Genomic DNA, 23391 nt, shown 5'->3' with positions numbered 1-23391 from the left:
TCCGGTTGTCCCCTCCCACAATAAACTATCAATCCTAGGCCATGAATAGTTTTTCCTGGGTGACCCATTAACTTTTGGAATTACAATTAAGCATAAACATGAAATAGAAACGAGCCATAAGGTCATATGTGAGAGAACTAATACAACCCTTCATGGACATTCACAGTTATGCAAATGTGAAACCTACTTGTACACATTTTTAATGCATAATTTATCAAAATGCACTAAATTATGCTTTATGCTGTTACCTTTCCGCTCATTTACAACCAGTAAATATTACAATGTAAGATCTTATACAGTCCAATCAGTGTCTACAGTACCAAAGACACACCCCTTTGACAAAATCAATGTATTCATTTATTTTCAGAGGACACAATGAAGAGTTCTGAGAAATAAAGTTACAGAATGGTTTTTTTATCCTTCAAAAAATATTTCCCTAAACAGACATATCTAGAGAAGAGACAGGTTTTCTTTATTATAAATTTATATATAACCAATTCTGAACACAGACACATAAGAACAAACTTAATAATTTGCTATAATTTTTTTTTTTATTCAGAAACACAACATCCCAAAGAGAAATAGCGGAGACTGGATTTTTTGGGTAATGGCATGCCTCGTTTGGATTTCTAAAGGAAACATTGTTAATATCATTAGCCCTTATTTATGGAGTGCTAAGCTCTTCCCTGTATTCTGCAACCCATCATAATAAGGAAACAAGGCAAATGATTCTGCAATGGAGGATTATGTGCAAATAAAAGAGCTATTTAAAGGCAATTTAGAAAAACAAAAATGAATGAAAACCCTTGTTTTCCCATAACACATTATTCCAGGCTGCACGGTATAGGTGCCATTTACAGTCCTCCGATTAATCCGGATACACAGCGTCGCGGTGGAGTTATAACAGTGCAGCGTATTTTATGCGGTAAATATACAATATGGGCCGGGGAGAATGGGCCATAGATGTGATTTAACACTGTAAATGGCTGCCGCTTCTGTTACACAGGACAAGGGCTGTCATCTCTCGCTGAGGTTTACAATGGGGGCATTTACTATACAAGAAGATTGCATTAGTGAAGCTTTTTACACTGGAGATCAGGAACCAACAAAATCTTATAGGCTGATATAATATAGGTAAGAGGCGACAAAATGGTGGATAAAGGGTTCGCATGGCTGCTCTAAGGTGCAAAGATGGAATTTCACCCATACTATTTATAGGTTTCCTCTACATTTCACTTCTATCGGTTTACTTTTAACACCGGTTAACATCAAATCTTCCAGATATGTCCCATATTATGTTGTGTTCAAGCACAGTGGGGCACATTTACTAAGAACAGGGCAAATCGCACTAAATGCAGTTTGCCTGTGTAGTGTGCAGGGGGCGCCAGATTCAGGATTTCTGTTGCACATTCTTAATGAATCTGGCGCCCCCTGCACTGCTCTGGCAGAGTGCACCAACTTTTTTTTGGTGCACCTTTAACATGGGGCTTGCAACAGATTTCTGTCGGACTCTGCATATTAAATCTGGCGCACAACCTGACTGAGCACCGTAACGCTCCTAATTTGTGTCGCATGATGCCTAGTGCAGCCGCACCTCAAAAAAGTCACGTGCAACACAATTGTGGCACAGACACTTATTAAATACCTGTACACCTAAAAGAATGTGCACAGTCGGAAGGAAAAGTGGCGCAAAGCCCTTAGTAAATGTGTCCCAGTGTGTTGTCGTCTGACCACATTTCATCTAATAAACATTAGTAAAAGCATTACAATTTTTATTGTAGACAGAATTAAGTTTTGACCGATTGCTGCCACATGTTTATAATCACAATGATAATGATCAGAACATGCAAGAGATTTGTCACTTTCTTCAATATGAAAACTGTCTGCAGTAAGCTTCTAAGCTCCCCCTAGTGGTGGCTATAATTAGAACATTACAGGGGATTTCTGTATGAGAACTAGGGCTACTTTGTTACAGGCTGGGTGGATATGTACAGGAAACTTTGGTCTAAGTGGTTATATACAGGAAAAATAAAATATTTATGATCTCTGTGGCCATGGGTACTAGAACATAAGCCTTGATTGCCAAATACTGGAGAAACTTGGACAGAGTGGTGGTCACAGTCATAGTCATGAGATGACAATGGTAGCCAAATACACCTGTCTACTCACAGACAGTAAGGAGGATCTATGACCAATCCACAATGTAAGTTTGTGATCATGTTCTAGTACTGTATTGGGGTCTCAGCAGTGGGACCCCCAGTGAACACCCTGTTATCACCTATACTTTAGAAAAGGCCTTTGAACACTATGGAACTTGAATTTGTAATATTCAATGCATTTATGTCCACAGAAACAAGATGGCATACGGTAGGATATGGAGCAAAGAACAGTTTGACTTTTATTCATAGAAATAACAAATTGCTAATTTGGCAACCTATAACAAACTATATTTGTTAGGAAACAATGGCAACAACTATTTTTTTAGAATCTGTTAGCACACAAGGTCAATATGGCTAGGCATGACTCACGCAGGATGATGATGATGAAGAGCAGATCCCAGATCAGATTTTGATGAAATCACCATCTCTCTCCGGTGCCAGCCTATTCATGGCTTGCCAAGAGTTTGTCCTCCCAAATACATGTTAGTGCAGTTACTTTCTTAAAATGAAGTATCTGGAGTTATCGTTTCTTAAAAATCCATATTTTGCTATGCTAGAAATTGTTATTTTTTCTTACTTGGATACTATGGATATTCCAGACCGTGCTCACAACAATCCTGGTTGTATTCTAAGGAAATACATATACAGGCGTCCCCTACTTAAGAACACCTGACTTACAGACAACCCCTAGTTACAAACGGACCTTTGGATTTTGGTAATTTACTGTACCTTGGCCTTGGGCTACAATAACCAGCTATAACAGTTATCACAGGTGTCTGTAATTAAGGTTCATTATTAATTCTGGTTCTGATTACAACCTAACATTTTTAAAATACAATAGTCATAGCGACCCAAAAAATTTCGCTTGGAGCTACAATTATAAAGTTTACTGTTCCGACTTACATACAAATTCGACTTAAGAACAAACCTGCAGAAACTATCTTGTACATAACGCAGGATGATGCAAGATAGTGGGCACATATAGGGGCGTTCCGATGCTCAGGTGAACTGTGCATCACATTTAACATGCAAAGTCCGATAGAAGTGTGTTGCACGCTTCATGTTAAAGTTGCACCAAAAAAAGTTGGTGCACTCTGTCGGAGCGGTGCAGAGGGCGCCAAATTCACGAATCCTCAATCTGACGCACATAGTGCAATTTGTACTGTTTTTAGTACATGTGACCCATTGTTTGCTGCTTTGTATGGTTGATTCCCTTTAAGTTATACTAATGTATATTTCCACTACATTTGCGGAACAAGGTTTATTCCAAATCCACTCCTTTTATAATGCTTTTTGTTCCCTATTACTTTGATAGTGACGATTCCTTAGTACATCAGAGGGTAAATGATAACAATAAATTCTATTTCTATAAGCATAACAATGACTTATAAAAGCCTTTCTTGGCAGGATAGATTGGACGGTAATCTCCAGTGTCCAGGTACTTGTGGCTACTCCTAATCCAGTCCTTGTTTATTTGCTCATACACAGCGCAGACACATCAGAATAACGAGCGACTTTCTCCAGGAAAACTTGTAAGCAATGTCTCTCATTTGATAATCCCATTGATCGTGGACTGTTCTAACATTGATTGCAAGCAGTCCCATCATTGCTCTTTCTGAATGATAGCATCATCAAACCGCCAGCAAGTGGAGCATACAAACCATGCGCTGCTGCAGGAGGCGGCTGCTGCCTGCTGGTGTGTAGCAGGGGTGAAGGTACAGTCACATTCTGCCCTCTCAACAATGTCATTGCACTAGCCGAATCAATGAAAAGAGACTTCAATGGATCCTCAGCTTAACCTTCTAGGCATATGTAACTGTCCATGCCAAGGTCATCTATAATAGAAGAAGACAGGCTAGAGACAAAAGACTCAAATATGTATCATTATCAATATTTGTATTATTATTATCATTTAGGTCTTTCAAAGAGATGAATAGAGATGGTTATTCACACTTACATATACATGAAATCCAATGACCAATCTCACAAATGTTAAGGAGCAGATCCATTCAATCCTTTTGGATGAGTAGAAGAAAGAAGACATAGAGAAACAGAATAAGAACCAGGGCAAATAATCACAAAAAATTTTAAAAAAGTAAATTTAATCAACATACACATATTAAAAGGCTATGTTTTTTTGGCATATGTGTTCTGCACGCAGTGTTTCACACCAATGCTGACATCGGGTATGAAGGGACACTAATTTTAAGTGGCAGGTCCTGCCTTGAAGCAGATAACTGCCCCCCTCTTGCGGCAGTTGATGCTACCTGAGGCAAGATGCTCAAATTGCCTCATGGCTGGTTCACCCCTGTCTGTATTTCCCACTATAATAGGCTGCAACTGGTATTATAGCCCAGCCCCATTCACTTCAATGGGGATCAACTTTAATAACAGACTTAGCTCATTAAGTCATTCATTTTTTATTATCTCTGACAACCCTTTTTACTTTTTTACAATGCCCTTGTCTTTTGCGTGTGTCACATAATATTGTTAGACTGTGTAGGTCAAACCCCATTGACTTAGAGAATAGTAATAACCATTATTATTGACATACACATTTCCAGGATGAATACTAGAAGAATGGCCAATCTAGAATAGATGTTCTGGCATTATTAGAAAATTTAGACGAAACCAACAGGTTCCGCTTTGCTAACTGACTGCTGCACCAGTATATTACAGCAGCCGAAATCCTGCAAACACAGATTTAACCAACCAACATACAGACATTGCAAAAATAGCAATAATATTAACAGCAATACCTATCACTGTTATGATGCAGTCCAAACTGAAGTAACAATTTATAATGGACAAAGATCTGAGCAGATTTTATATAATGTCCTATCTGCAGGTCGTATGTTATAGAGCACAAATTGAGCAGATTGTTAATAGTGTCCTACCTGCAGGCAGCATGTTAAAGAGCAGGAGGAGCTGAGCAGATTGTACATAGTATCCTTTCTGTAAGCAGCATGTTATAGAGCAGGAGGAGCTGAGCAGATAGTACATCGTGGCCTATCTGCTGGCAGCATGATATAGAGCAGGAGGAGCTGAGAAGATTGTACATAGGGTCTTACCTGCAGGTAGCATTTTATAGGGCAGGAGGATCCAGATGGATTGTACTTGGAATCTGCAGGCAGTATGTTATAGAGCAGGATGGACTTAGCTGATTGTTTCATCATTTGCTCTCTACAGACAGAAAGTTACTGTGCAGAAATATACAGTTCTATCTGCAGGCAGCATCAGGTAGAGCAGTGGGGGCTAATAGTGTGTATATAGTGCCCTGTCATGTGGTAGAAGAGAAGTAGCTGATCAGATTGCACAAATTACAAATATGTGTTATAAAGCAGGAAGAGCTAAGCAGATTGTTCATGGTGTCCTATCTGCAAGTAGCCTGTTATAGAGCAGGAGAGACTGAGCAGGTTGTACTCTATAGCAGGTAGCAGGTTACAGAGCAGGAAGTGCTGAGCAGGTTATACATAGTCGCCTATTTTAAAGGTCCAGTGGGTGGTAGTCAGTGAGTGACACTATTTTATTATCAGCTTTTCCTGTATGCACAAAGTAGGGCCACTCAATGGCCTCCTAAGCATGGAGCAAAGATTTGTATATGTAATGTCCATGTTCTACTATACAACTATATATCAGTCTGTTCTGCTCCATAATGTGACGTCTGCAGATCATGGTGACAGGTTCCCTTTAAAATTACAGGAATTGGTCCCCAAATCCAAATAGATGGGCGTCCCCTTAAATATTTAACTACTGCACGATGTTGTGGGTCGGCTTTTTAGGTAGAATTAGCAGCAATATTATAGAGAACACGGATATGGAAGATTTTTATGAATATTTTAGATTACTCTGCTTTGTATTATTCATGGAAGTCTGCTTCTTCTCGCTGACTTTTCTGCGGTATGTATAATTTGGTGTAATGTCTACAAGTAGGTGGCTGAGATGCTTCATTAATGTGATGAACTACTTCTTTGTACATGTAATTATACTGACATTTTCCAGCTCAAATCATATCGAGACATGACAGAGAGGAGACGCTAAAGTGCAACATGGGTCTGCACAGATGTAATACATGATCAGCGCATGGTAATAGTTACAGTATCACAGCTTGATAACGGCTCCGGCTTTGCTTTAGAGCCATTTGGATTTCATACTGCTGGTAATGGGTCCCTTCTGCTCCAAACACTAAGCAGTAACACATCACTATGGCATTGTAAATTATATGTAACGCAGCATGGTGACATTGTGGTTTACAGTGACACCTACCAGTATTACAGACAATCAAGCTGTGATATTATAGCTCACAGAAATGGGGGGCCATTACGCTGCCGCTTCTCCCTGGAGAAGATGTAAGAGACGTATGGGATTTTGGGGAACCATCTCCTGTCGACAATTCTATCAATTGTCTTCAGCTCAGCTCATGCGTCATCCTGTTCTTCTGGATCTCGATCATGACCCGAGCTGCGGTATAAAATCTGCTTTGCTTCCAAATGATGAGTACAGATGATGGGTGTGATGGAACTATGTCTCTGGCTCACTCACTTGTCAGCTTGTAATTTTGAACCTAAAACTGGTGATTTCAATGTAAAAGTGGAAGGAAGAGAAAACCCAGGGTGCAGTCACACGTTGCAGTTAAAACTGCATCGCAATCAGATTTGAGGTGGTTTTAGGTGCAGTTTTGTCAATTTCACAGGTGAAAGACAAGAACTAAACGGGTGAATTTGATTTTGAAGGGGAAATCTGCTCCACAAATGTCATTCACTCGTTCAGTTAATATCTTTCACCTGTTAAATTGACAAAACTGCACCTAAAACCAAAGCTGATTGCGATGCAGTTTTAACTGCAACGTGCGACTGCACCCCCATAGTTTACATGTGTTTGCAATAAGATCTGAAGTGATACAGCATCCGCTGTGACCAATGATGAGATTGCTGGAAGCAGGTGTTTGCTGAACTCATGCAGGCATGGGGTAGTAGGGTTAAAACTGACCAAGCATGCTATAGTGAGGCACAGGGCAAATATTGATCACAGGCAGCATGGGGTAGCTGAATACGAAGAAAATGCCTATTGTGGGTGGGCATGAAAGCAAATTTTGATCACAGGCAGGTGTGGGGTATTTGGATACAGGACAAATACTGTTCAGAGCCAGGAATGGGGTATTAGAATAGAGGCCAAATACTGATCTCAAGTAGGTATGGGGTAGTAATAATTCCTTTATTTATATAGCGCCTACAAATTACGCACAAAACTTGCCAAATCAGTCCCTATCCCCAATGGGGCTCACAATCATCCTACCAGTGTGTTTTGGAGTATGGAAGGAAATTGGAGGACCTGGAGGAAACCCATGCAAACACAGAGAGAACATACAAACTCTTTGCAGATGAACCCAGGTCCCCAGTGCTGCAAGGCTATAATGCTAAGGTAGTAGGGTATAGGGCAAATGCTGATCCCAGGCACGTATCATGTAATAGGATACAGGGCAAATATTGATGGGGGGGCGGCCATGGGGGTCATTGGGTAGAGGCCAAATACTGATCACATGCAGGTAGGCATAGGGTAGTAGGGTACAGAGAAAATTGCAATGACAGGTTGGTATAGGATAGTAAGGGTGAAGACACACGTGGCGTTTTTAGGCCGTTTTTGGGCCGTTTTAGTAGAGCGTTTTCAGATGGGAAAAAAACGCATGCGTTAAAAACCGCATGCGTTAAAAAATGCATGCGTTTTTGAGCAGTTTGAATTAAGATAATTGGTCAAACCTGTCAAAAACGCATGCGTTTTTTAACACATGCATTTTTTACAATCTGAAAACGCACTAACTAAAAACGGCCCAAAAACGGCCTAAGAACGCCACGTGTGTCTTCACCCTAAGGTATAACCTATTTATTAAAGGTCACAATAAAATACATAAAACCAACTGCATATGTCAGCTGATTCACAGCCAAGATAACTGATGCCGCTGACTCCAACCCACTTAAAAGTAACATTTAAGAAAAATAAGACCACAGATGAGGAATATGTAAAGTGAGGATTTTTTAATCCTTTCACTGTTTGTAGAATCATTTTTCTTTAAAGGGAACCTGTCACCCTGGATGTGATTTTTAGCTGATGACAGGTTCCAATAGCCTATGCTATGCTCACTATATAAATGTCTTTGTCATCATTCTGAATCTTATGAGTAGTTTATATGAGTTTAATTCACATTACCTGTCTCCCTGTCAGCAGCATGTGGTGAGTCCCACGGGAGGGGGGAAGCTGCAGCCTGTGTGTGCCTGTGTCAGTCTCCTCTCATCTATACTCATCCAAATCCCCACTTCCTGTCGTGTGCATTGAGCAGTCAGGAGAGGGAAAGGGATGGGGTGGAGGAGAGGGAAAATGCATGAGGAAGGTTATATAAATAAACTTATATAAAGTATTAAATTGATTAAGATGCTGACATAGGCATTTTTAAAATCAGCATAGCATAGGCTATTGGAACCTGTCTTCAGCGAAAAATGACATTCCTGGTGACAGGATCACTTTAAACTAGACAACCCCCTTTAAGAGACTTTGTTGCCCTTACTATATTTAGTAATGAACATCAGTATCTACAATCTAAGAGAATAATCAACATGTTAGCATTGTCACATCAACTAAGAAACTCTAAAACAATAGACAAACATAAAACATTGAGAAAGATAATGAAAGATGATTTACCAGACAGATTTGTCATACACACGTCTTCCTTGCATGTCAAGAAGACAGTTGTCAATATGTGATGTGAATTTTGTGTCTTCTTTATATTACAATGGATTTCGTAAACCAGTTCCTGCAACAACAAAAAAAAAATAGGTGTGGTCAGTGGCTACAATAAATCTTGGTAGGTTGGGGGCATCATGGTTGGTTATGGTTTAGTTTAAGAAACTCTTGATAAACCAGGGAACCAGGGACACTTACTTATAGATCCAGGCACTGTGACTGTGGTAATCTTCTTATTTTTGTTATACATGGCCTCCTTCCTTCTAAAATCCATGTTGAAAATTATGCTAATGAGTCAGAAGTGCTCTGAGGGTGTTACCACAGCCCCTCCATGCTTCACAGGCTGTTACACTGTCTCACTCTTCCTTACGTAATCTCACGCCAGCAGAGAGAGATAAAGTACACAGTGTGGGGGGGGGGGGGGCACTTCTGCACAGTGTAACAAACTGTGAAGCTACAGCATGGAGGGGCTCTGGAAACAGTCCCAGGAGCCCTTTTACCTCAATAGCATATTTATAAAAGTTGATTTTAGGAGGAAGGAGGCCATGGTTAACACCTATAATTAGATTACCACAGTCACAGTGCCTGGATCTATGAGTAAGTGTCCCTGCTTTATCATGATGGAGTTTAATAGTAGATTTCTGTTAGATTTCTGATGTCTGGCAGTGATAGCATAAGATGTATTCAATACCACATGGGTCAAGAATTGTACCTTCTCCAATATCTATTATAACAGTGTAACATAAATAAAATATACCATTTATATTCATTGACATCCTTAAGACCTAAGTGGGATAAAGTCTCAAAATATCAAGAATTACAGGTAATAAGGCAGATAGCAGACAAAACCCAGTAAAATTACTTAAAGGGAACCTTATATATTATATAAGGGAATATTATAGTTTTGCAGCTAAAAGCTTCAGGAAAGATGATTTAGTTCATTTATATCTGTGCTCATTTTGTGCTTAGGAGTCCAGTGGGTTGTTCTACATACTCATACACAGCCTTTCATGTATGTAGACACCTTTCACTCAGCTACTAAGTAGAACTGCCCACAGGACTCCTAAATATAGAAAAAGCAAGGGTTTAAATGAAGATATAATAGAACTTATAGAACCACAAAACAATCCATGAATGAGCTCAGCTCTTAAACCTTCTGTCCATAGATAAGATTGTATGTACAAAGTGACTGACTTCCAAACTTATTTAAAAAAAAAAAAAACAGTTAATGTTAGAATTCATCATTTGCAAAGCCTTTGTAGCTAGAGTGAAAAAAACCTGATCTTAAAGGGGTTGTCCAGAGCCTTTAATACACGGCTGCTCTTTTCCCGAGAACAGCGCCACACCTGACCATGGTTTGTGCCTGTATTGCAGCGCAGCTATGTGGGGATGAATAGAGCTTAGTTATAATACCACTCACTACCCATGGTCAGGTTTTTGGAAGAAAGCAGCCATATTTTTCAACCTCTGGACAAGCCCTTTAAGTACAGTTTTCCAGCTCCCATAAAAACCCACTACCAATACAGGACTATCCGACTATGTGGGGAACTGTAAAAAGCTTTATAGACAAACATCCCCCGTGATCTGTTATTTTAGAGAAATTCATTGCATCGTTTTTATTGCTATGTAAATGAGCTTCTCGGTGCACTGGGGGTGTGGCTGTGCCTTCTGGTGCACCTGATTTCTGGGCAGAAAGAGGTTACAGATCACCAAGAGAGAAAACCATTTACATAAGGGAACAAGACACTGAATAATATCGGCAAGGACAAGTGAGTAGTAGGCGACTTCCACAGGATATCGTAGATTTTTTCTTACAAATAAGATATATTTAAGTAATATTCAATCATCTGCATATTTGGCAGCTCCGGCCCTTTATGATACACATAGTAACACATAGGAGAACCCCTGACAGTAGAGGTGTTAATCTAATAAAGTAACTGTGGATTTTAGAGTAAAAGTCTGATGAAAAATGAAGATTTACAACCTGGAGCAGCGTAGAAGTAGAACTGTTTATGGCGGGCATGTTTTCCTAGCACACAGCAGGGCACTAGAATGTGTTATTTAACACCATCCTGAAATTAAGCAGCATATAGATAAATATAATTGCAGCCTAAATTTCCATACCCAAACGGGTCTACTGGGACATATAAGTAGGGTAATATTTTCCTAGTAGAATTATTTGTGGGGAAGTAGCAGAATAAATCCTTTTTGGATCAAGAGATGTATGAAGCAATTGTGGCTCGTGGCTTGGGACTTTCTTGAAGCTTTTCGTAATGCCAAGTACTCTAGGATTTGGAAAGCGAAATGAAACAGAACATTCAACAGGGAGGATTTTTATTCTGCTTAATATGGAAATACAGAAAGTATCGCCACTAAGGCACACACATACTACATTCACATCTATAAGAAGCTCATTAACCTTATAATTAACCTCCAGTAAGTGGCAGCCTACATAAAAGATTCCTTAAAATATCAGTCTATCAACTGTACCTGCAAACTTCAGTGCTTCAAAGCCTTGGTGGAGATTAAAATCTTTGTCAGCCCCTTCATCCTCATAGACCGTAAGCTCTTGTGTCACCCCCCTCATCCTCATAGACTTAAGCTCTTGTGTCACCCCCTCCATCCTCATAGACTGTAAGCTCTTGTGTCACCCCCTCATCCTCATAGACTGTAAATTTTTGTGCCACCCACTCATCCTCATAGACTGTAAGCTCTTGTGTCACCCCTCATCCTCATAGACTGTAAGCTCTTGTGTCACCCCCTTCATCCTCATAGACTGTAAGCTCTTGTGTCACCTCCTCATCCTCATAGTCTGTAAGCTCCTGTGAGCAGGGACCTCATCCTCATAGACTGTAAGCTCTTGTGTCACCCCCTTCATCCTAATAGACTATAAGCTCTTGTGTCCTCCCCTCATCCTCATAGACTATACGTTCTTGTGTCCTCCCCTCATCCTCATAGACTGTAAGCTCTTGTGTCCTCCCCTTATCCTCATAGACTGTAAGCGCTTGTGTCATTCCCTCATCCTCATAGACTGTAAGCTCTTGTGTCACCCCCTCATCCTCATAGACTGTAAGCTCTTGTGTCACCCCCTTCATCCTCATAGACTGTAAGCTCTTGTGTCACCCCCTCATCCTCATAGACTGTAAGCTCTTGTGTAACCACCTTCCTCCTCGTAGACTGTAAGTTCTTGTGTCACCCCCTCATCCTCATAGACTGTAAGCTCTTGTGTCACCCCCTCATCCTCATAGACTGTAAGCTTTTGTGTAACCACCTTCATCCTCATAGTCTGTAAGCTCTTGTGTCACCCGCTCATCCTCATAGACTGTAAGCTCTTGTGTCGCCCCCTCATCCTCATAGACTGTAAGCTCTTGTGTCACCCCTCATCCTCATAGACTGTAAGCTCTTGTGTCACCCGCTCATCCTCATAGACTGTAAGCTCTTGTGTCACCTCCTCATCCTCATAGACTGTAAGCTCTTGTGTCACCCCCTCATCCTCATAGACTGTAAGCTCTTGTGTGACCCCTCATCCTCATAGACTGTAAGCTCTTGTGTCACCCCCTCATCCTCATAGACTGTAAGCTCTTGTGTCACCCCTCATCCTCATAGACTGTAAGCTCTTGTGTCAACCCCTTCATCCTCATAGACTGTAAGCTCTCGTGTCATCCCCTCATCCTCATAGACTGTAAGCTCTTGTGTCACCTGCTCATCCTCATAGACTGTAAGCTCTTGTGTCATCTGCTCATCCTCATAGACTGTAAGCTCTTGTGTCATCCCCTCATCCTCATAGACTGTAAGCTCTTGTGTCACCCCTCATCCTCATAGACTGTAAGCTCTTGTGTCACCCCTCATCCCCATAGACTGTAAGCTCTTGTGTCACCCGCTCATCCTCATAGACTGTAAGCTCTTGTGTAACCACCTTCATCCTCATAGTCTGTAAGCTCTTGTGTCATCCCCTCATCCTCATAGACTGTAAGCTCTTGTGTCATCCGCTCATCCTCATAGACTGTAAGCTCTTGTGTCCCCCCTCCTCCTCATAGACTGTAAGCTCTTGTGTCACCCGCTCATCCTCATAGACTGTAAGCTCTTGTGTCGCCCCCTCATCCTCATAGACTGTAAGCTCTTGTGTCACCCCTCATCCTCATAGACTGTAAGCTCTTGTGTCACCCGCTCATCCTCATAGACTGTAAGCTCTTGTGTCACCTCCTCATCCTCATAGACTGTAAGCTCTTGTGTCACCCCCTCATCCTCATAGACTGTAAGCTCTTGTGTCATCCGCTCATCCTCATAGACTGTAAGCTCTTGTGTCACCCCCTCATCCTCATAGACTGTAAGCTCTTGTGTCACCCCTCACCCTCATAGACTGTAAGCTCTTGTGTCATCCGCTCATCCTCATAGACTGTAAGCTTTTGTGTAACCACCTTCATCCTCATAGTCTGTAAGCTCTTGTGTCACCCCCTCATCCTCATAGACTGTAAGCTTTTGTGTAACCACCTTCATCCCCATAGACTGTAAGCTCTTGTGTCACCCCCTCATCCTCATAGTCTGTAAGCTCTTGTGAGCAGGGCCCTCACTCCTTTTGTTCCGAATGACTGTTTGTACCCTGTAATGTAATATTATATTTGTATATGTCCCCTATGATTTCCCCTATGAAGTGCTACGGAATATGATGGCGCTATATAAATAAAGATTATTGTTATTAGGATAGATAGATAGATAACTTGAGCAAGGTTCATACCTTGATCCAAAACATTACACATGAACAACATGAAGCTTTACTTGTGCTGAGTGCTGCTTTTTTATCTCTTTATAACATAGGTAAAAGATAGATAAACAGTTAAATAATACATAGAACATATAAATCCTATAATTTACCTTTTCCATAATTAGACTTTTAGTATAAGGCTATAAATGCACATGTGTGTCTCCCCCTCATACTATTTTATATGTGTATGTATATGACATAACATCTCTAGATGATAGGAGCCTATAGACCAGCGCTGTGTGTAACCCCCTGCCTCATACATGTCCTATGGCTGTGGAATTATTTATGGATTTACCAAACTTTCATGAGCAAATAAAAATGTGTCCTAAGATGTAATACAATATAAATGGAAGATAATAAATGATGAGGATATTTTACGGCGCGGTTTTCAGATTATGAGCGCCCATCAACAAGAAAAAGTGTCCACATAAGATTCCCTGACAATGTTTCCCTGGAGAGGATGTGGTGGCAGATATCAGCTGAGAGCTGGAGAGGGGCACAGGAGGTGTAAATCACTTTCTGAAATAATGTACTTATGTTTTATTGATTACATACAGCCTGTAGGCATTTGTATAACTAATCTTTCTCTTATCTAGTCCTACATTCACTTTCTAATCCCAAGAACTAATTAGCAGGATCACTTAATTCTTAGCACTTAGAGGCTGGCAGGGGGTTAATCCTCAGCATGCCTGGTCCTTTACACAGATATCTGATATCTGCCTCTATATATAGTATTCATTGTATAAGCTGCTACAGCCACCGGGGTAATGTTGTTACTAGTCTCTGCACTCCAATGGATGTCTCTGCCTTTTACATTGTCCATACATGATCATGGATAGATTCATTCATTCATATCTTTGTTCTTTCCATGCATAGAAACTGTCATCATTCAGGTTCCCTACTGTCTCTCCATGGACAGTATTCAATAGGGATTTGTCAATCACTGATAGGACCACCTTCCTGACTACATGGCTGCGATTAAGGATAGAAGGAGCAGCTATATTATATTCTTTCCCCACAATATATGAATCTGACAATATATGAATGTCATGCTACTTGCAGATTGGACAGTATGCACAATCTACATGTCTCCTCCTGCTCTATAACATGCTGCCTGCAGATGCCAAGTACAATCTATTTGGCCCCTCCTACTCTACAACATGCTCCTTGTAGATAGAACACTATGTACTATTTGCTCAGCTCCTCCTGCTCTATAACATGCTACCAGCAATAGGACACTATGTACAATCTGCTCAGCTCCTCCTGCACTATAACATGTTGTCTGCAGATAGGACACTATATACAATCTGATCAGCTCCTCCTGCTCTATAACATGCTACCAGCAATAGGACACTATGTACTATCTGCTCGGCTCCACCTGCTCTATAACATGCTGCCTGCAGATAGGACACTATGTACAATCTGCTCAGCTCCTGCTGCTCTATAACATGCTGCTTACAGGAAGGGCGTTATGTACAATCCGTTCAGCCCACCCTGCTCTAAAACACGTTGCCTGCAGAAAGGACACAATGTATGAAGATCAAGTGTATAAAGATCAAGAAATATAAAATAAAAAATATCTAAATTTCAGTTTTCCATTTACATACATCAATGTCACTAAATGTTGTGGCATAAAAAGGGGACATACCAGGTATTGTCTATAGAGCTGGTGGGTAAGACCAATTACTAAGACATAGGTGTAGGGTTAAAGCAGTCAAACGAATATTGTCCTTATGTGTAGAAAAGTCTGGTTCCTACTGCCCAAGAATCGCCATATGTAATATGTCTCCCCATCAATCACATTGAAGGCAACTCTTCAAGAACTTTTAAACTAAGAGATATTCATGTCCTTTCTTATTTTGTACTCACCCTGTATTTCATATACTGTCATCCGGCTGCTTCCACAATTTTAGTCCAGGACACATTGGGGTCATTTATCTTAGTCTGATGCGCCTTTTTTGGTTGTATTTTAGTGACGCTTATTTAACATTGATTTGCGCCTATATGGGTGCAAATAATTGCGGCAGTCCTGACCATGCTTAGGAATAGCAATGGTATGATTTGCGCACAGCATTTGCACCTTTTTTTTAAAATTTGCACCTAATAACATTTAATAAAGACAAATCAGGTGCAAAAAACAGACTCACAAAAGGCGCAAAAAGAGCTCAGAGAAGGGCAAAATAAGAAAAATGACCCCCATTGTACAATACTACAATAATATGTAGGATTGTTTTACTTGCTTCCCATATGCTGTAGAACTACAAATCTCTGCATACTTTGTATAATCTTTCATCTTGTCCCTGTGTATATCTGCAAATGAATAGGTAGGAAGGAGAAGTTTACTTGTGATACTGGTACCTGTAATCTTATGGATTACAGTCAATGTGAGCTTGAGTCTTTATATCACACAGTGATGTAATTTGGCATTGTACAAGTGTATATAGTATAGTTATATAAATAAATAAGGAAGATAACACTGAATAATATACTGTACACTCCATTATTCCCTCTACTAGACTGGGGTAGGATGTTACAGTGACACAAGACAATTGATAAAGAACCCCTGCTGAGCGGAAGCTTCTGGGTACCAGTCTGTAATTAAGGGAAAGTTTTAAGTGATCACAGGAACAATCCTATTGTGTCCAGAGAGGGGCATTAGCATGTGAAGCATGGCTAATGATACCTTGTAATCCCCTGTAATTCTACAGATAAAGAGACTCACTTTACAAAGGATTACACAGGATTAACAGGATGCACCCTGCTGAGGGTGATCACTAACACACAAACTTTCCTAGACTAGCAGTCACTCACCCAAACACCATGAGAACTGTCACTGACAACCTATACTCACAGTCTGGGTCTGTGAACACATGGGCTGTAGCTATTGTTCCGGCACTGGGAGAGTTAAACCAATCTCCATATGTTTCCTAGACTTCAATTTAAAACTGTTGTCTACAAAGAGATCTAACCCATGAAGCTGAACATCATTACTGCCATAAAGGGAGATGGAAGTGCTGGTCTGATCACTCTAAACCTATTTGTTCCATTCCCTCTGTAATCATATCTGTGACAAGGTTAACTTTAGTATAAACTCCACATGGCTGTGCTGAGTGCATGGGGCTGGCTGTATATCACATCAGTAGTATACACAATACATTGTATAATAACACTCCACTCGTGTTTACAAACATTCTAATATTGATACATAACATATAATAAATATTACTTATCTGCTGGCTCCATTGTTCGCTCCTTGCTCGTTCCAAGACATCTTTCTTGGGGTGTTGCACCTCCATTTCTCAAGTTGTGTAGGGTAGAGGAACCTTCTCCTAGTATTGAGGTGACAAGACAGGACTCCTTGTGTAGAGTGAATAGTGAGGTGACATCTTCAGGTTGTTGAATGCTCAGAGTCAATGCATAAGTGGCTGGTGGTCAATAATAAGTTCACTTGATGCCAACTCCAAGTTGCTTGTATCTCAGCTGGTTGTTTCCTGGATCTGGTTGCATTGTGCTGGTGGATGTTGTGATCATTTCTGGGGTCTCCTTCTTGCAGGAAGGTTTCTTTCCTTTGTGGGGTGCTGGGGTGCACAGGCATGTCCACCCTGGCTGTGGTGCACATCTCTCACTGGACACTACAGCTAAAGAGCTGGGCAAACAGACAGCAGCAGAGCAAGCAGCTGAAACCTGAGCTGCTGGCACAGGCACATGTGACTAGCTTCTGGCCAATGGCCAAGGGGATGGAAGGATCACAATGAACAGATAATAGTAGCAATTTGTAACTTCCAATCTCCTCTATGTAACCCACAAGTATTGTAAACACGGTGTGATCTATTGATGTAATACACACATTGGCTGCTGGGTAATTATGATATTAATATGTGGATACTGCTCTACTTCATCTCACAGGAGTCTGGCATTTCAAGGTCTCAGGAAGGGTGCAAATTAAAGCAAACAATAAAGACAATGAATGATATGAATGATGTGCTGAGTAGGAGAGTTCTAATGCAGAATGTCATGAACTTTATAAAAGCAATGTTCATATGTCAGCCATGCCTATTAGCCTGACAGTCAGCACAAACTACCTCACATAAAAGGGATTGCAATGGTTAAAGAATGGGAGCTGTAAGTTTGCAAAATCATTTCAAATATTCCTGACATAATCATCATTGATCATTGATCACAGGCTGTTGTCTTCATTGGCAGCAGGAATAGACCTAACTGTCCACAATTAAGTCAACATTTTTAACATGTCTGAATTTAGTTATGATAGAAATGCTTATTATGTTGTGCTAGAAGTGGATGTGCCCCCCATCAACACTGACGGCAAGTGCTAAAATACAGTTTTTTTCTATATGCCTTAAATAAAAGATTATGAAAAAATGCACTAATGATGTGTCCTGCAGACAAGGGACCCCCACCACATACAGGACTGAGCAAAATATTTGGGTAGGTGTGGAAAAAATACTGCAAAGTAATAATGGAAGCGTTAATATGTATTCTGCAGCCAAACATACAGCCAATGTCATTAAGAATCAAGGAAGGACAAGGACCCCTGGAATTAATGATATGGCCCCCATAAAAACGCTGACCTCAATATCACCAGCTTTGTTGAAGATCTGTGGTTAGTAGATGGTAGAATTCCTTTAAATTGTGTACAAATGTATTTAGAGGAAGTGATACAGTGTGAACGCAAAGTGTTATTCATCTTCTTTGTACATTGTAAATGATAAGTAACTATTAACACTTAAATGTTCAGACCAATCACTACACATATTCCTACGGTCTGTGCCAGTCACTGCCCTGGTTGCCCATCTTCTTCCGAATACAGTTTAAATTAATAACCCTCATCCGCAAAGCTCTTCATAATACTGCACCTTCCTCCCTCTCATCACTCATCTCAGTCTATTGCCCATTCCATGCCCTTGGATCTGCTAGTGATCTTAGATTATTCTCTTCCTTGATTCAAACTTAACTGGAACATGACGTTTCTAGGACTTCTCCAGAGCTGAACCAATTCTCTGGAATACCCTACCGGGTCTATCAGACTAATACCCAACCCCCAATGTTTCAAACATTCTCTTAAAGAGAACCTGTGAGGCAAAATAACCCTCCTAAACAAAAAATATTTTACGAAACTAGAGAGCATTGCCTATATCCCTTCATTGTCCCTCTACATGTCTGTAAACCTAAGCAATGAGGTCCTAAAGCTGTATGCAAATTGCCTGTGAAATGTCCAATGAGTCATTAGCATATTCAAGCTGTCCGCCTTATTCATGAGTGGGAGGCACAGCCACACCCCCAGTGCATGACTGACAGCCTGTATAATGGTGTGAGGCTGTATAATGATGTGCTTCCTGGTGCTGGCGCCCCCTGCAGCCTGTGTGTGTATAGGAGACATACAACAGCTCGAGGCAGCCATGTTATAGCAGAACATGTCAGGCACTTGTGTAGCTGATGTCTGTGTCTCACACATGTTATTACAGAACATGTCAGGTACTTGTGTAGCTGATGTCTGTGTCTCACACATGTGTATAGCAGAACATGTCAGGTACTTGTGTAGCTGATGTCTGTGTCTCACACATGTGTATAGCAGAACATGTCAGGTACTTGTGTAGCTGATGTCTGTGTCTCTGTGTATGAGAGGACGCAGCATGTCAGCAGATGCAGCACACACACTAGCAATGCTTTACTATACATTACACACAGACATGAGCAGGGGGAGGAGAGGGGAGGGGTAACAGGGGTGACATCACTGCCTCTGACCATGTGACCAACCTCATTTACATAATAAAGAAAAGATGATTTTGCAATGATTAATGTATGAATTGACTAGATAAAGGCTGGGATGGGATCCTTGTGAGCTGCTCCAACAGGTAGTGGTGACAGGACAAGTGACACAGGCCTGATGACAGGTGTCCTTTAAAACTCATTTATTTAGGCAGGCCTATTACAACCGCTAACTGCATGCAACTTTAACTCTCTATTAACCAATTCTGGGTCCCCCCCCCCCCCTCTGTCTGTTATCTGGAAAATGCTTCTCTGCTGTCCCACTTTGTATATAGGATGTTGGCTGATGGTTGGTTCAAGCAGAAGCATTTTTTTTTTAATTCATTAAATAATTTTTATTCCATCACCATTATACAAGCTCTTATACCTCTTTTGTCGCCCCTCATCCTCATAGACTGTAAGCTCTTGCGGGCAGGGCCCTCACTCCTATTATTTCATATGACTGTTGTTACTCTGTAATGTCTTATATTACTTGTATGTTCCCTGGGAATCTGTAAAGAGCTACAGAATGTGATGGCGCTGTATAAATAAAGATTATTATTAAGAATTGTAACATTGCAGTATTTTTGTGACACTGGCCTAAAACATTAGCAGATTGCCATTAACTCCATTTATACACTAGTCTTGTGCTGAACGTATGTGTCTAGCATACGATACATGATGCACATAATCTATTTAAACACTGGATGGTACACACACCAGATACACACCACACAAGTATTTCTCACACATACAGTAGGTTGTACTCACCATCACAAATGACCCCCTCACACACTGGACGCATAGCAGGCTACATTTACATGTACCACTCCTAGGATATATTACCCATTCATACACAGGCCTCACTCTCACCGCTCCTACACACCATCCCTTATCACACGTGATTCATACAATGAATACACATGGGGGCTCATTTACTAAGGGTCCGAAGACCGCATTTTTGTAGTGTTTCCCGAAGATCTGATTTGCTCCACATTTAACAGGGTTTTTTGGCGCTCGTGATTGGATTTTGGTGCCAAAAGAAGAAGGTGAACTCCAGCGGACTTCAGCGGGGAAGCGACTGATGCAGGATATCGGGAGCACAAGCTATGTGAATCGTGCCGGACTTCATCTTCGTCGGACCGTCCGGATCGGGGATTGCGACAGGACCAAGTAAGTAAATTTGCCCCATTATATATGCCACACAAATATACAAAGCAGGCTGCATGCATACCACACATGAGCCACCCATATACTGAGTACAAGACACTACCGGTAATGACACCTGCCGCACACATACCACATGTACACACGTGTAACATTACCTGTAACTTACGTTCACAGGTTTTTACGCAAAACTACATCGGGTCAGACCTGGTGTAGTTTTTCTTGGCAGCCCGAGGAGTACATCAAGAGGCCTACAGGAGGCATGGCTGCTATCATACACCGCTGCACGAGTGGCCCCCATGTGTGGGTAGACCACCATTGTAAAATCCCCCTCCACAGAGTATAGTAGTCGGGCTTACTGGCAGCATATTTGATTTTCTTTCCAGTTTTTCAGTGGAATACTTGACATTGTTAGAAATATGAGGTCTCAGCTGAGCAGCTCCGGTTGGCATCTCTTATATTATGGGGGGATTATTTTTTCATTATGATCCCTTCCAAGAACTGACATATAACACAGTGCAGGGAATGTTTTCACTTACATCTGTCTCTGCCTCACTGGAGCTTATATTCTATTTTCCTGACAACAGATGCACATACAGAATCCAAAGGTCAATTACATTGCGAGCCAATTAACCTTCAAGTATATTTCTGGAACCCTGAAGGAACCCGGCGCATGCAGAAGAAAGTCCACACAAAAACCAAATACTAGGAAACATATCTTTTATGTTAGAAATACCCAGTATTTTGTGAAAAGTTTTAGAATTTCAGAACAATAAAAAAAAGAACTGATTTCCTGATAAAAGTTTTTATACAGGAGAAAGATGCAGTGTAAGTTATTTCTGGTTTTCTACATCTCTGCTTGCTGTCATCCTATGTAAAGCTTCTATGTTTACTTCCTGTAGATAGAAATCTGTCTGACAATCTGACATCACATGACCAGGGATATAACGAGCCATGCACCTGTGTGACATCACATGACCAGGGATATAACGAGCCATACACCTGTGTGACATCACATGACCAGGGATTTAACGCACCGTACACCTGTGTGACATCACATGACCAGGGATTTAACAAGCCATGCAACTGTGTGACATCACGTGAATAGGGATATAATGAGCCGTGCACCTGTGTGACATCACATGACCAGGGATATAACTAGCTGTGCAACGGTGTGACATCACATGACCAGGGATATAACGAGCCATGCAACTGTGTGGCATCACATGACCAGGGATATAACGAGCTGTGCAACTGTGTGGCATCACATGACCGGGGGTATAACAAGCCGTGCACCTGTGTGACATCACATAACCAGGGATATAACGAGCTGTGCACCTGTGTGACATCACATGACTAGGGATATAACTAGCAGTGCAACTGTGTGACATCACATAACCTGGGATATAATAAGCCATGCAACTTTGTGACATCACATGACCAGGGATATAAGGAGCTGTGCAACTGTGTAACGTCACATGACCAGGGATATAATAAGGGACCAGGGACAGATTTTTTTGCCACAGGAAGTACAATAAAGTATAACTTTCACTACATAAACCATAGCTACTATTTGTTGTTAAGTGGACAACCCCTTTAATCTCTTGTCAGGTGAAATGTAGATTTCTGACTACCAAACAAGACAAGACTGGTAAACTGTAGTCACTAATATTAGCGATGCCTTAAAATATAGACAAAAAAGTTCTAGACTTTAGATTTTAGAGCATACAAGTGATGGATAATGGCCCTAACATAAAACAGATCTATGTTGCCACTAGAGAAAGATTAGACAGTGCTGCTTCTGTCATAGCATGTGCTATATGTAATAAAAAGTCAATTGAGAGCTGAAGGACAGTACTGACCTTCCCGCACAGCCTCCGCTCTTCTCCACTGTGACTTTGGGGCTGTGAGATTGCCATATGCTCATTTTACATAGTGACTGACAGCATCTGCACCGAGACCATGGGGTAGAGAGACGACTGGTACTGAGAACAGGTTATTACATGACCAAAATAACTAGTGACTAAACATTTTGTGACATTTTCTGACATTTCACAAGAGGGGAACAGAAGTTGTCACTCTGCCAGTCCTCCCCCGCACACTAGGGGTGCACCATCCACGAGACAAGGCTTTGCTCCATGGATAAGCCTTGCCTGGCAAAGTTCACTTTTCTCATCTCCCGAAGAGGTCGATTCTGGCTCATGTAATAAAAGAATGTCTTAAGTCAATCAAACCTTTGAATGTAACCCCAGTTTACCCAAGTGCTAAATAAGGTTAAATGCACACTACTGTTTATACCTCCCTTAAAAAAGTAAAGAATGGAGGTTTAACGTATCATTTACTGTCGCATGGCGGGCACACGTCGGCACTAGGGAGAGGAAGAGGGTGTGTGCGCTTCTCACTCCCACCCCTGTCCATAGAGGAACATTGCGCACAGCGGCGTATTTCGGGAAAAGATAGGACATGTCATTTTGTTTCACGGGGTACGGAGCGGTACGATGCTGCACTTGTGCGGCACCATACTGCTCCCGTAGGGAGCTGTGTGCCCATTGCCGGCTATGGGGGACGTATATACACCATATATACATCGGCTGTATATACGTCCCATATGTGTGTGTGAATGCAGCCTAAATTTGATGTCATCCGTTATGGTCAGTTATGCAAGTATGCGTTATGCAGGCATTTTTTAGATACAGAGAATAAGTACTGCCGCCTCTGTCATTTTTTTCAGTCAAAAAATTTGATTTTTAATTGATATGGGTATAAACGGTAGTGTGAACTTAGCCTCAACCTATGTCACAT

The 23391-nt window shown here is 41.1% G+C and overlaps 1 long non-coding RNA gene across 2 annotated transcripts; it reads right to left on the bottom strand.

Moving 5' to 3' along the window:
* Positions 1 to 425: 425 nt before the first annotated feature.
* Positions 426 to 22548, bottom strand: LOC140117696 (uncharacterized). Of its 2 annotated transcripts, none has more exons than XR_011853061.1 (3): positions 22452 to 22548; positions 8853 to 8964; positions 426 to 3994 (listed from the first exon to the last, which is right to left on the bottom strand). It is a non-coding gene; the product is annotated as an uncharacterized lncRNA (long non-coding RNA). The 2 variants fall into 2 exon arrangements; XR_011853062.1 differs by lacking the exon at positions 22452 to 22548 and adding an exon at positions 16883 to 17358.
* Between the last annotated feature and the right edge of the window lie 843 nt (positions 22549 to 23391).

The sequence above is a fragment of the Engystomops pustulosus genome, chromosome 2, assembly GCF_040894005.1.
Source record: "Engystomops pustulosus chromosome 2, aEngPut4.maternal, whole genome shotgun sequence".
Lineage (NCBI taxonomy): Eukaryota > Metazoa > Chordata > Amphibia > Anura > Leptodactylidae > Engystomops > Engystomops pustulosus.
Note: the sequence above shows the minus strand (reverse complement) of the source record. Positions and strands in the feature narration are given on the sequence as shown.